At 36.6% G+C, this 13755-nt stretch overlaps 1 protein-coding gene across 1 annotated transcript in view; it reads right to left on the reverse strand.

Annotated features, from left to right (window-relative positions):
* Window positions 1–13755, reverse strand: part of RALYL (RALY RNA binding protein like) — a 680011-nt gene that overhangs the window by 81664 nt on the left and 584592 nt on the right. The gene's annotated exons all lie outside the window — the stretch shown is intronic.

A 13755-nucleotide genomic window follows, 5' to 3' on the forward strand; every position in this document is an offset into this window, starting at 1 on the left:
AAACAATCCTGTTGGATACTGTAACTAGAAGAAATTAAGGTGCAAAGGACCTAAGGGACTTGCTCAAATTTTTATTGCTGGTTAAGTGACAGAGCTGAGTCTGGAAAAAAAAAAAAAATCTTCTGAATCCATGTCTGGGGCATTTTTCCATGGCACTGTGCAACCCTCCCCAGCCTGTAAGAAATTTGCTCATGATGAATGAAGTATCTATACTATAGGGGAATAATTATTTTTAATGTTTGTTCACTATTTTTTATTGGTATGAAACATACATAACAAAATGTATCATTCTAACCATTTTAGTATACAACACAGTGGCGTTAAGTATATTCACAATGCTGTTTAAAGATCACCAATAACCATTTCCAGCATTTTTCACTATCTCAAACAGAAATTCCATACCCATGAAACAGTAACTCCCCGTCCCCTACTCCCCCTACCCCCGGCCCCAGGTACTCTCCATTCTGCTTTTTGAATCTGCCTCTTCTAGATACGTCAAGTAAGTGGAATCATACAGTTTTCGTCCTTCTTAGTCTGGCTTATTTCAGTTAGCATAACATTTTCAGGGTTTATCCATACTGTATTTTATATGAGAATTTCATTCCTTTTTATGACTGAAAAATACAATATTGTATATATGTACACATCGCTTTTTGTTTATTACTCTATTGATAGACATTTGAGTTGTTTCCAGCTCTTGGCTGCTGTGAATAGTGGTGGTATGAACATCGGTGTGCAAATATCTGTTAGGGTCCCTGATTTCATCTCTTTGGGGTATCTACCTAGAAGTGGAATTGCTTCATCATAAAGTACTTTTGTTTAACTTTTTGAGGAACCACCATAGACAGGCAAATAATTTTATATTCCCCAATTGATCAATTTAACAGTCCTTCAGTTTGTAACTATTCTTACTTCAGGAGACTTGAAAGAACACATTATTTAATCTTAACAACAACCTATAAGACATAGAGTATTATTCCAATTTTATAGGACGCTGAGCCCTTAGAGATATCAAATACCCTACACAGTACAGGTTAAGTGTTCTAGTACAGTGTAGTCATTCATGCGCTCCTTCATCAGAATCTGACCAGGACGTGTGTGTCAGGAACTGTACTTGGCACTTAGGTTTAGAAGCAAAACAGATGTCTATCTTTGATTATAAGCACCAGTTAGCAAACACAGAGACCTAATCATATTGATCCATTTCCCTGCTATTGCCACTAGCTCACCCCACATCTTACAAACTCCCCAGCGTTTCGTTTCAGCAGAGTTGAGTTTAACCTCTCTCCTCTATTTAGAAAGTCTTGAGTTGTACAGACTTGAAAGTCTGTATGTTGTATCTTTTCTCTTTGACAGCAGTGGAGACCAATAAAACGCTAATAAGAAAAATATTTTAAACGCGAAATACTTAGAAGTAAATGAATGGGACATAGAGAAACAGAAGCGGAGAACTATTAAGAGAGATTTATCAGGGCTGGCCTCTCTGAGGAGGTGACATATGACTGGAGGCTTGAAGAATGAGAAAAATCCTATCAAGGGCCAGGGGAGAAAAGGACCCAAGGGAAGAGAAAGCACAAAGACACAAGTCAGAAAGACTCTGATGAATTCAGTAAAGCAAGAAGGCTGGTCCAGGGCTACTGCCATCACTCAGACAAGAAATAACAGCGTCCTAGACAACACTGCTTCAGGGTTAGACAGGTTCAGGACACGTTTTGGAAGCAGACTTTAGAGGAAAATCTTGAGTTCGATTTTAGATAAGATAGCATTTGGATGCTTGTGAGACAATCAACAAACACGTTCATGGGTGATTAAATGCTGCTTTACTGAGCAGTCCCAAAGAAAGGGCTTGCTGGGGATGTAAGTTTGGGAGTTGAGAGCATGCTGATGACAATAAAGCCATTGAAGAGGTGAGATCTGTTTTAGGAGTGGGTGTAGCAAGAGGGAGTAGAGGCTGATCCTAGGTATTCTAGAATTGTAGGGGTCAAGGGAAGAGAAGATAGCAAAATAGGTCAGATGTGGGTAGGAGACAGAACTTGAAACTAAGTAGCTCTGGTCAAGTTGTCAACAGGTTTGGTTTCTTCTGAGGCCACTTTTTTAACCTTGCAGATGGCTACTGTCTTGCTGTCTCTCCTCACGTGGTTGTCCCTCTGTGGTGTCTGAGTCCTAATCTCCTCTTCTGATAAGAACAACTGTTGTGGGGTGCCTGTGTGGCTCAGTGGGTTGGGGCCTCTGCCTTCGGATTGGGTCCTGATCCTGGAGTGCTGGGATCGAGCCCCGTGTCAGGCTCTCTGCTTGGCGGGGAGCCTGCTTCCCCTCCTCTCTCTCTGCCTGCCTCTCTGCCTCCTTGTGATCTCTGTCTGTCAAATAAATAAATAAAATCTTAAAAAAAAAAAAAAAGGAAAGAACACCTGTCATATTGGTTTAGGACCCACCAACATTTTCATCTTAACTTCCTTACCTCTTTGAAGACTCTCTCTGCCAATATAGTCACAAATATGAGGAACTGGGGTTTAGGGCTTCAACAGGTGAATTTTGGAGGAACACAATTATAACAACATTGAAGAATCTATTTAATCTTTGCAAACTGCCTCTGCAAAGTGGAATAGCACAGTTTCCAGCACATTGTAATAAGTCAGTTAGTTTTTAAATCATTTTTCACAGAGCTGATATTTAAAACACAGGTTTATTTCAATCGAAATTTGGTGATTTTTCTGATTGTGTCATGTTTCACCAAACATTTGTTAATTTAAATAAGTTTAATCGTCTTAATGCTTTAGCACATAACTTTATTTTTCCTCAGATGCTTAAGAGAGCATTTCAAAGGTTTAAGAACTTGATGATGAGAACATTTAATTCAAGATGTATAAATTCATCTTGATTTTTATATTTGTCTTCTCTCTCTTTTTAAACTCCCCAAATGCCAAATATGACACATGAACCAATTAATAAATATGTTATAAATGTGGTTGACAATGATGATTCCATGCATTTCATACCTTCAGGAAATACTTCAATAATTTAATAGCCTTCTGGAAATTAAAAAATGCATGAGAAAAGAGAAATCATTTCTGTTTTTCTTAGTAGCTGCTTAAATTATCTCACTCAATCTGTTTATTTTTTCTTCAGTCCTGACTGCTGAGACGAATTTGCAAGAACAAGTTGTAGCTGAGCATCCTGAACTACTTGATCTCCAAGTCCCACTGTCTGCTATCAGGAACTCAATTTTACCTGTCACAGTTCAAAATGAAGTGAAATGCACAAACAGACCTCTCTTGGTAATCACGACAAGCCTGTTTTTGTCTTAATGGCTTGGGCTTTTAGCTGAAATGCCATGGCTGTAGCTGGCTCAGGTCATAAGCTATAAAATCACGCTGGATTTCCAAGGAAGAAAAAGAGATTCAAAGAAATGAGAAGAGATAACCACAGGGCAAGTATGATTTGTGACAATTATGCTTTCCCAGTATTGCTGCTGCCAGCTCTCTTTTTTCACCCCCCTTCTCCAGGTTTTGTCTCTCTTAAAAATCCCTTTCTCTTTCTGTGTGAAACTCTATTTGAAATTACCTGTCAAAAAAATGGCATTTCCAGAAGCCATATTCAGGTTTTTAAGGCGTTTTATGTACCTCAAGATTTTACTGGAAGGAAAAACATGTCTCTCAAGTTAAAAAAAAAAAAAAAGAAGAAGAAGATGATAGCCTTTCCTTTCCTCATGAACTGTTCTGTTCATGGGCTAATTTACTTTTTCTTTTTTTGAGAAGGGGCTTTTAAGGGAGGGAACTTTGCAGTTTTCATTGTAGCAGCTTTGTTTGACAATCTGGTTCTTAGGTTACTGAAACAAAATGGTCATAAATCAGATATTTTAGGCACTTTCTGAGAAGAAACTAAGTCTGGGAAACGTTAAGGCTTCTGTTGTTTGGAGGCATGCTCTGTGCAAGGGGCAGATACTCAACTTTTTAGAAAAGTGAAATAAGAGTTTTGAATATTTCACACAAATAATTTATATTTTTTATTTTTAAATCTGGTACACTTTCATGACTTTTATTCTACTTTTCAGTGTACCTTTATTCTAACTGCTCAGGTTCCCTCAAAATTTAACGGGAAATGGGAATTAGTAAAGTAATTGTTTAGAGTTGCACACTCATAGTCTTTATTTTATTACTGAAGATTAAATGACACCAAGTAACTTCCCTGGAATTTAATTTAAGCTTTTTCATTTACAGAAGAAGAAATCACAACTCATTAGGTTTTGCAATATACGAGATCAATTTTATCTAATCCCTTTAAATTCATAAAACCAGCTTCATATGAATAGACTAATACACACAATATTTCTTTTTATTTTCCATCACAGAACTTCATTAAAATATAATCTGAAGAAAATGAATAAACTTCCCAGCACAAGGAGGAAGCATTTTAATGGTTTCATTACAGACATCCTGCCAATAGTAACTCCTACTGAAGCCTTCTCAGTGACTATATCTGGCTTCCCAGCACTCGCTTCGCCAGCACATATACTGTATCTGGCTTCCCAAATTAAACTGGATAATCAATTACTGAGTATTTTAAGTCAAGCACAGTACTGGGACTTGTGGATAATAATATCAGCAGAACATGGCTTCTAACCTCAAGGAATGTCAATCTACGTATAAGGGATTAGATAAATATACATATGACTATAATTTTAAACAGAATTTGAAAAATCCCAAAACAGATATAAAAACTGTTATGAGAGCTTATAGGCAGAAGGAATAGGATGTGGTTGATGGGACAAGGTCTCAAACAAGCCTTTGTGAAGGACATGGCATTTGAATTGGTCTTTATAAAGTTAGGAATTTGACAAGTGAATGTTCAAAAGAAGACCCTTCCAGAAGGCCAAGAATTGGTGATAGAAAAATGTGGAATAAATTTGTAGAACAGTACTTTATGAAGATTAGTCTCTGTCATTAGCATAACTTTTCTTCAGAGTACCTGTGGAAGTCATGATTGCAGAAGTCAAAGAGCAGGCTAATGGAATGAATTTCCAGAGCTTACTTCTCCAAGGTTAGTAGAAGTATCCTTAGATGCACCTACAGTATCCGATCTCTCTCTCTCTCTCTTTTTTTAAGATTTTTATTTATTTATTTTTGACAGAGAGAGAGCACAAGTAGGCAGAGAGGCAGATTGTGGGGTGGGGGTGAAGCAGAGAGCCTGATGCGGGACTTGATCTCAGGACCTTGAGATCATGACCTGAGCTGAAGGCAGAGGTTTAACCCACTGAGCCACCGAGGCACCCTACAATATCCTATTTCTAACTTGTCATAGAATCTGGTGTAGGTTTCCAAATGTCAGAGTATATGTAGTTAAACAGATTTGTAAACTTTGTCAAGACAATATGTGGACAAAAATCTGTCTATTTTCTTTTAGGGAATACATATAAAACTTAAATTTTACTTCAGAGTGTGTGTGTATGTGTGAGTGTGTGTATAGTGGATACATATTCACACATACATTAAAAGTTCAAAAAGAATGAAAAAAAGTTACTTAGTCTAAATTGCATTGACAAGATCGTTTACTACCACGGACTTTGGAATTGAGGAAGGAGGTGAGTGGGAACCTAAAGAATTATGACACATGCATGAAGTTCCTGACTAATTGTGGATCAGGACCTGGGAGCTCAGGAAGATGCAGTGACTAAGACATTCAAAAGGGTAAAAACAATCCACTCAGCCTAGTTATGAGTTCTGGTCTCTTACCTGCTGTGAGTCAGATTTACTGTTTCACACACTTCAAGGGTGTGAACCAGTACCTACTATACGTAAGTCTACTGTGAAACAGTAAACAATTTAATTAAGGTAGGTGTAGATAGTGAGTTCTGGGAGCAAGAGAGAAAAAGGAGGGGAAAATATTATTTTTCTGTCTTCTGACTGAGTTAACCCAGGGACTGTGATTTTGGAAGTATCTTCTTGAATGGGGTATGCTTGTTACCCTTCTTTATGCTGTGTTCTGTTAGGAAAGATGTTTACACGTTCCATGTGTAAACACATATGTAAACACAATTCTATAATTGTGTTTATTTTTCCTTTCAGTCTTTCACTCTGGAATAAGTGAAAAAAAAAAGATTCTCTTCAATTCATGATGACTTGATAAAGCTACAATGAAAATGAAAGTTTACTTTCTGCAAACTGCATGACATACTTGGTAAGAGAACTATAAATGTGAAAGCAGGAGAACCAAGAATCTAGCCATTTTGAAGGCCTGGCCTGCAGATAAAAGAGTCTTGTCTGGACCAGTGAAATGGTCTCCAAACAGGTATTCCTGATTTCAAGTACATTCCCATCTCCTATCCATGATACCTGCTGCTAGTGACTTGAAAGCATTCTTTTTTAATTTTTTTTTAATTTTTTATAAACATATAATATATTTTTATCCCCAGGGGTACAGGTCTGTGAATCGCCAGGTTTACACACTTCACAGCACTCACCATAGCACATACCCTACCCAATGTCCATAACCCCACCCCCTCAACCCCCCTCCCCCCATCAACCCTCAGTTTGTTTTCTGAGATTGAGAGTCACTTATGGTTTGTCTCCCTCCCAATCCCATCTTGTTTCATTTACTCCTCTCCTACCCCCTTAACCCCCCATGTTGCATCTCCTCTCCCTCATATCAGGGAGATCATATGATAGTTGTCTTTCTCCGATTGACTTATTTCGTTAAGCATGATATCCTCTAGTTCCATCCACGTCGTCGCAAATGGCAAGATTTCATTTCTTTTGATGGCTGCATAGTATTCCATTGTGTATATATACCACATCTTCTTTATCCATTCCTCTGTTGATGGACATCTAGGTTCTTTCCATAGTTTGGCTATTGTAGACATTGCTGCTATAAACATTCGGGTGCACGTGCCCCTTCGGATCACTACGTTTGTATCTTTAGGGTAAATATCAAGCAGTGCAATTGCTGGGTCATAGGGTAGTTCTATTTTCAACATTTTAAGGAACCTCCATGCTGTTTTCCAGAGTGGTTGTACCAGCTTGCATTCCCACCAACAGTATAGGAGGGTTCCCCTTTCTCCACATCCTCGCCAGCATCTGTCATTTCCTGACTTGTTAATTTTAGCCATTCTGACTGGTGTGAGGTGATATCTCACTGTGGTTTTGATTTGTATTTCCCTGATGCCGAGTGATATGGAGCACTTTTTCATGTGTCTGTTGGCCATCTGGATGTCTTCTTTGCAGAAATGTCTGTTCATGTCCTCTGCCCATTTCTTGATTGGATTATTTGTTCTTTGGGTGTTGAGTTTTCTAAGTTCTTTATAGATTTTGGACACTAGCCCTTTATCTGATATGTCATTTATAAATATCTTCTCCCATTCTGTCAGTTGTCTTTTGGTTTTGTTAACTGTTTTATTGCTGTGCAAAAGCTTTTGATCTTGATAAAATCCCAATAGTTCATTTTTGCCCTTGCTTCCCTTGCCTTTGGTGATATTCCTAGGAAGATGTTGCTGCGGCTGAGGTCGAAGAGGTTGCTGCTTGTGTTCTCCTCAAGGATTTGGATGGATTCCTTTCTCACATTGAGGTCCTTCATCCATTTTGAGTCTATTTTCATGTGTGGTGTAAGGAAATGATCCAATTTCATTTTTCTGCATGTGGCTGTCCAATTTTCCCAACACCATTTATTGAAGAGGCTGTCTTTTTTCCATTGGACATTCTTTCCTGCTTTGTCGAAGATTAGTTGACCATAGAGTTGAGGGTCTATTTCTGGGCTCTCTATTCTGTTCCATTGATCTATGTGTCTGTTTTTGTGCTAGTACCATGCTGTCTTGATGATGACAGCTTTGTAATAGAGCTTGAAGTCCGGAATTGTGATGCCACCAACTTTGGCTTTCTTTTTCAATATTCCTTTGGCTATTTGAGGTCTTTTCTGGTTCCATATAAATTTTAGGATTATTTGTTCCATTTCTTTGAAAAAAATGGATGGTACTTTGATAGGAATTGCATTAAATGTGTAGATCGCTTTAGGTAGCATAGACATTTTCACAATATTTATTCTTCCAATCCAAGAGATGGAACATTTTTCCATTTCTTTGTGTCTTCCTCAGTTTCTTTCATGAGTATAGTTTTGAAAGCATTCTTTTTATAAAATATCAAAAACAAAACAATAACAAACTTTTCAGTTACTCTCCATGCCTCACAAGGTAATATTCAGACTCAATATTCAGTGCTCTCTAAAATGGGGCTCCTTCTTCAAATATTCTTTAAAAATTTGTTTAACTACTCTTTCAACCATTTAGCATTTTCCTGCACCTACACTGTGTGGCAGAGAAATGCTCCTCGCTGTCACAGGAAGGCATTCTTGGATCTCTACACAGTCTTCTGCATTAGCCAACTGGTAGCTCAGCATTTTCCCATTATAGGGTTTTGCACAAGCTCTCCATCTATCAACATGTTTTATCTTCTTTCAGTTGAATATTATCCATTCTTAAAGGCCAAACTCAAGACCCACATCTTCCCCAACTATAAAGCCTGTGCGGTGAGACTAAATTCCATGTATTCTGTTACTGTTTTTGCATTCACATTTAATTCTCGCTTGTCAGTTTTGTGCTTTTCCTGTCACTTAACTAATCTATATAGATTGATTTCTGATAACCGTCTCTTTCACAAACCAATCTCTCTATTCCATTCATCATTCTTACCTTCCTTCTCCAAACTTAATCTGTCTTAATTTCTTGACATTGGAGTTTCCAGAGTAAAATATTCCAGGAGGACTCATGTCAAAATTCTGTAGAGTATTTTCTCTCTCTTTGTTTTAACTGAATTCATCCATAAATATGCAGATTTCATTCTTACAACTTATTATGCATACTTCTATCTGAACAGATAACAAAACAATTGACCATCCAGGAGTCTATTTCACTAGATTGTGAGTTTTGAAAAAGCAGAGTGTTAGCGCTCACCCATCTGAAATTTTTTGAATTGAATGTTATGTGCCTGTGGCAATTTCTGCAATGATATTTATTGTTATTAGTTTTTGTAAGGAACAAATATCCATATTAGAGTTTTCATATACCTGAGTATTAATATTGGAATGTTCAGAGCATTATGGGGATGCCTGGGTGGTGCACCCAGATGCCTGGATTAGGCATCTGACTCTTGGTTTTGGCTCAGGTTGTGATCTCTGGGTGGTGAGAACGAGCCCCAAGTTGGGCTCTGCACTCAGTGTGGAGTCTGCCTGAGACTCTCTCTCCCTTTGCCCCTTTCTCTGCATGTTCTTTCTCTCTCTCTCTCTCAATCAAATAAATAAATCATTAAAAAAATGTTTAGGTCATTATGATTGCTATGTTGGGCTAGCTCTTTCTGCCAATAAATTGATAGTTATTGCCTCTCAGTTCTAAATCCATCTTTTTTTTTTCTCTCTCTTGCTTTGTGATAATGGAGCTGGATCGTATAAACATTGCCGCTTTGTCAGCTGGTGCTAAATTAGAGTTTGTCAGAGGCATTGGAGGAAAACCACAAGGCAAAGAAGAGGAAGCAGTTTCTTTTTCCAGGGGTCCTTATGCTTTTTCTTCTTGCTCATCTGACACTGCTGTCAGGAGGATGTGGGAGACCCCGTGATGCTCACTGGCACCCCAGCAGGACAGTGCCTACCCATCATCCCTAGTCCACCAACACTCCAACCAAACCCATGCCGTGCTACAGGCTGCAGTCACACCCTCTCCTACAGCGGTGTGACTCTCAGCCTGAGAGAGAGAGGCTCTTCACTGACTCCTTCCCTGGATATGCTCCTTCAGACAAAAGATAGCAGCTATTTCCTACATTTTCTATTCTAATATTCTTTTATAGTCTTTTTTTTTACCCCTTTAAAGTAGTTAACCATGTAATTTTACTAGTTAATAATTCCTCATATTAAATTTTCTTTGTTAAAATTACTGGTGTGGTTTCTGTCTTCTGTCTCCTGACTGAGCCTTGCCTGATACAGCCCTGTTCAGGCGCTCTTTTTTCTACATGTTGAGAATGACCGAATGTGACATATACTGAAATGGTACAGGTTGTCCATTTATAGATAAACTCTTTTCATAGCTTGTATAGTTGATAGTTTTGTTATTATAATTTTCATCTTATTGGATTACAATAATTTTTCTAAAGTTTTTCTTCAAGACTAAATTTATCAACTGCCCATATTCTTCATGGTAGAGTCTAGCTTATAAAAATGTTTTGAGACTGATGTCAAAAGGGATAATAACAATAGTAACAAAAATGTTAATCTAACAGTTAACATTTATTGAATGTTTAGCATTTATCACTGTTCTAACTGCCTTGGTATGTCAAATCATTTAATTATCTTAAAAGTCCTAAGAGTTAGTGTTAATATTACCCCAATTGTATAAATGAGAGAACCAAGGCAATGATATCATCAATTAGAGTCCACAGGATAAACCACACATTGTCTATAGCTTACCAGATACCGAGTAAGAAATATTAGATATTTTTGCCAATTGCTACCACTAGCAGAAGTAGAAGCCAGGAATGTGCTACCACTACGATAAGGCTAGTGAAATCTTCATGGCATTAACTCAAGTGTAGGGTTTTTAAAAAAGAAGATAATAATTCCATTGGACTCTCACTTTTGAGATCTCCCTGGAAACAATTTAGCGCTATTTCAGTAAAGTTTCATAAGGATAGTAACCAACTGGAATGCATACAAATGAAAGAAATTAGAATGGCAAGAATCTCAAAAATGACTGTGTATGAAAAAGGTTGAATTAAATAAGGTTGTTTGGTCTAGAGAAGAAAGCCTTTGGGAAAGAAGGCAGATAACTGCTTAAATATTTGAAATGTTGTCTAGTGGAAGAGGCCTTGAATTTATTCACTGTGGTTCCAAAAGGCAAAACAAGTCTTAAAGAGTAGTAATTACAAGGAACAATGTTACTGCTAAATATAACAAAGAAATAGAATAATGAGTTCCAAATATCTTGAGTGTCTAGTAGTTTTGGAAAGAAAATGGAAACATAAAAAGAAAAATACCATGACAAAACACTGCATGATCTAGTATAACACAGTGTAACAGATACAAGTGCTTCAAGAAGAGCCTGAAAATCATTTGCTAGGGATTTTGTAGTGAAGAGAATTGATGCATTACATAGTTCTGGGATATCTTCCAAGTTGAAATTTCATGATTTATTAAATCAAATTACTTTGTCAAAGTGTAACATTTAACTCTTCACCTACAGGTTTTGGGAACATGGTGACCTGAATCTGGCTCCTTTTCTGTTGAGCACCAGTTTTGGTCTACTTGACTCCCCTCAATCAAACGATGCAGAATTAAAAAAGAAATCAAATTTGGACTTTCATATCATCTAGGAAGAAACACAAAGTATGCTTCTTCCAAAACTTCTGGGATGCAGTAGGAACTCAACTCAGGAAAAAGTATGGCTTAGGTGTAGTTCATTGTTAAAGACTAAAGATGGAAAAAGAAAGGAATTCGTCTTAATCTTACTAGAAAAAAAGCAAGACAATAGGCCAAAATAAACTAGGGAGAGGAAACTAATGTCAGGTTCAAGTCTGAAAATCTATCAGCATACTCTGACACAAAAACAAATGAAAGGAGAAAAAATATGATTTTCATCAGCAGATGCTAAAGAGGTATTTGATAATATTAAAAGGCAGTCCTTATGATGTATTCTAAATCAAATAGTAAGAAGAGAACTACTTAAATAGATATATGCCAAAAACAAGAAGGAATATTGAATGATTCTTCCATTCCTCATTGACTTGGTTTACACTCCATCAATTACTACGGTCATGTGTACCTTCATATATATACATGGTTTATTATTGTAGTCTGTATTTTATCCTCACTGAATTGCCAATTCTTATCCCTAAATGACACATTTGTAGAAGAGATCATCTCCTTCATAATTACTATTCTTCAAAATTTTGTTTAAATATTCTCATCTTTAGATAAACTCTAGAAATATTGTCAGATTTTTTCCCACCACTATCATTTTTCCGATAGTCTTTGTCAAAAATCATTTTGTCCCCCTCAAGAACTCTTCAGTTAAAGAACATGACTAAATAGTTGTTAAACATTTTTTCATAAATTAAGTTGAGCCTTATGATGTGGGAGTCCAGAATCAAAACAAGGTTAGTAGCTACATTTGTAAAATTTTCTCTGGGTTTGTTACGTGGTAAAACATATTTTCTCTTGATGTCTTCCTGTTACCTTCACAAATGAAAGATGACGTAGTTGAACACAGGATTCTTGTTACAATCTTTTCCCTCAAAAATATCTCTGTTATTGTCTTCCCAGTAGTACATATCGGAGGGAAAACTGAGCCCAGCTTTAGTTTTTCTCTTAAAGTTAGCTTTTCTTTTTCAGCGTAGATACCAAGAGCTTTCTTTACTTTCAAGTTGTAAAAATCTCATTTAAAAATCAGTGAATTATGTTTTATCTTTCATTGTTGACTCATGTTCTATAAAATTGTTCCTTGTGGCAATACCTACTATTTACAGATTAAACTCTATGAACTTTCATCCATTTTTTTTCCTTGTTCTTATTTTGCCACTTTCCTCTATTTTACTCAGGGAATGTTTGTCAAGTTTTTTCCTAATGTCACTTACTGGGGCTTTTTCCCCCGTGTAGTATCAAATGTGCCATTTACTTTTTCATAAGAAGCATTATGTTGACTCTGGAGTTTAAAGAATCAACTGTTATTTTCTAGATTAGTCTCTTCTTATTACAACCTACAGACATTTCTTATAGGCACTTGCCTTCTGAACATTATTAAACTAAGTTAAGAGACATTAAAAAAAATATTCTTCAGTTTCTAGAATTAAGTCTTTTGTTTTTGTTTTTAAATTTAGATAGAATTGTCATGTAACATTTTATCAGTTTTAGGTGTACAGAATAATGATTCGATATTTTATGAAATGATTGCCAGAAAAGTTTAGTTAACATCCATCACCACACATAGTTACAAAATTGCTTTCCTTTGTGATAAGAACTTTTAAAATCTACTCTCTTAGCAGCTTTCAAATATACAATAGCATATGATTAACTATAATCACTATGCTGTACATTACATCCCTGGGATTTACTAATCTTATACCTGGAAGTGTGTACCTTTCAACCACATATTCATTTTGAATAGAATTAAATCCTACTCAGAGGAATGAGTTCTCTCTGAGCCCTCATGGTATGGCTGGGCTTACTTGTAGTGAAGAATTTTTCATAAGCTTCCATGCTTTTTTTCTCATTAGTGCTTTTCTGTCTTAAGTCAATATTCAGTGTTTACATTATTACGACTACATAAGCACTACTTACAGTTGAGCCGTTATACTATCATTACATTTCCTTTTTGAACAAATTGTTGTTTACTTGGCCTTGAGAATGGCTTCATCTTTTTCATTCTTCCTAGAGCTCTCCATATCCTGTTATAATCCAGATGAGTCCTCTCTGGGTCTGCTACAAAGTGACCATCCTGGTACTTCTTTTCACCAGTGACTTGGGGACTTTTTTCATTCTTGTGCTAGACCTATTTATTTATTTATTTATTTATTGGTTTATTTGCTGGTTTATTCAATGCTTTTGGTGAAACAAACATCAGTAGATTTCTTAGAAAGGATTGGTTAATCCTTAGATTTCTGAAAAGAGCTGATTCTTATTATTTGTGGATTCTGTATTTGTGAATTTGCTAAGATTACCTGTAAACCCGCAGATCAATACTTGCAGTGCTTTCATGGTCACTCACAGACATGCACAGAATGGCAAAAGTTT

This window comes from Lontra canadensis, unplaced genomic scaffold (genome assembly GCF_010015895.1).
Source record: "Lontra canadensis isolate GAN:19392208 unplaced genomic scaffold, GSC_riverotter_1.0 scaffold37, whole genome shotgun sequence".
Classification (NCBI taxonomy): Eukaryota; Metazoa; Chordata; class Mammalia; order Carnivora; family Mustelidae; genus Lontra; species Lontra canadensis.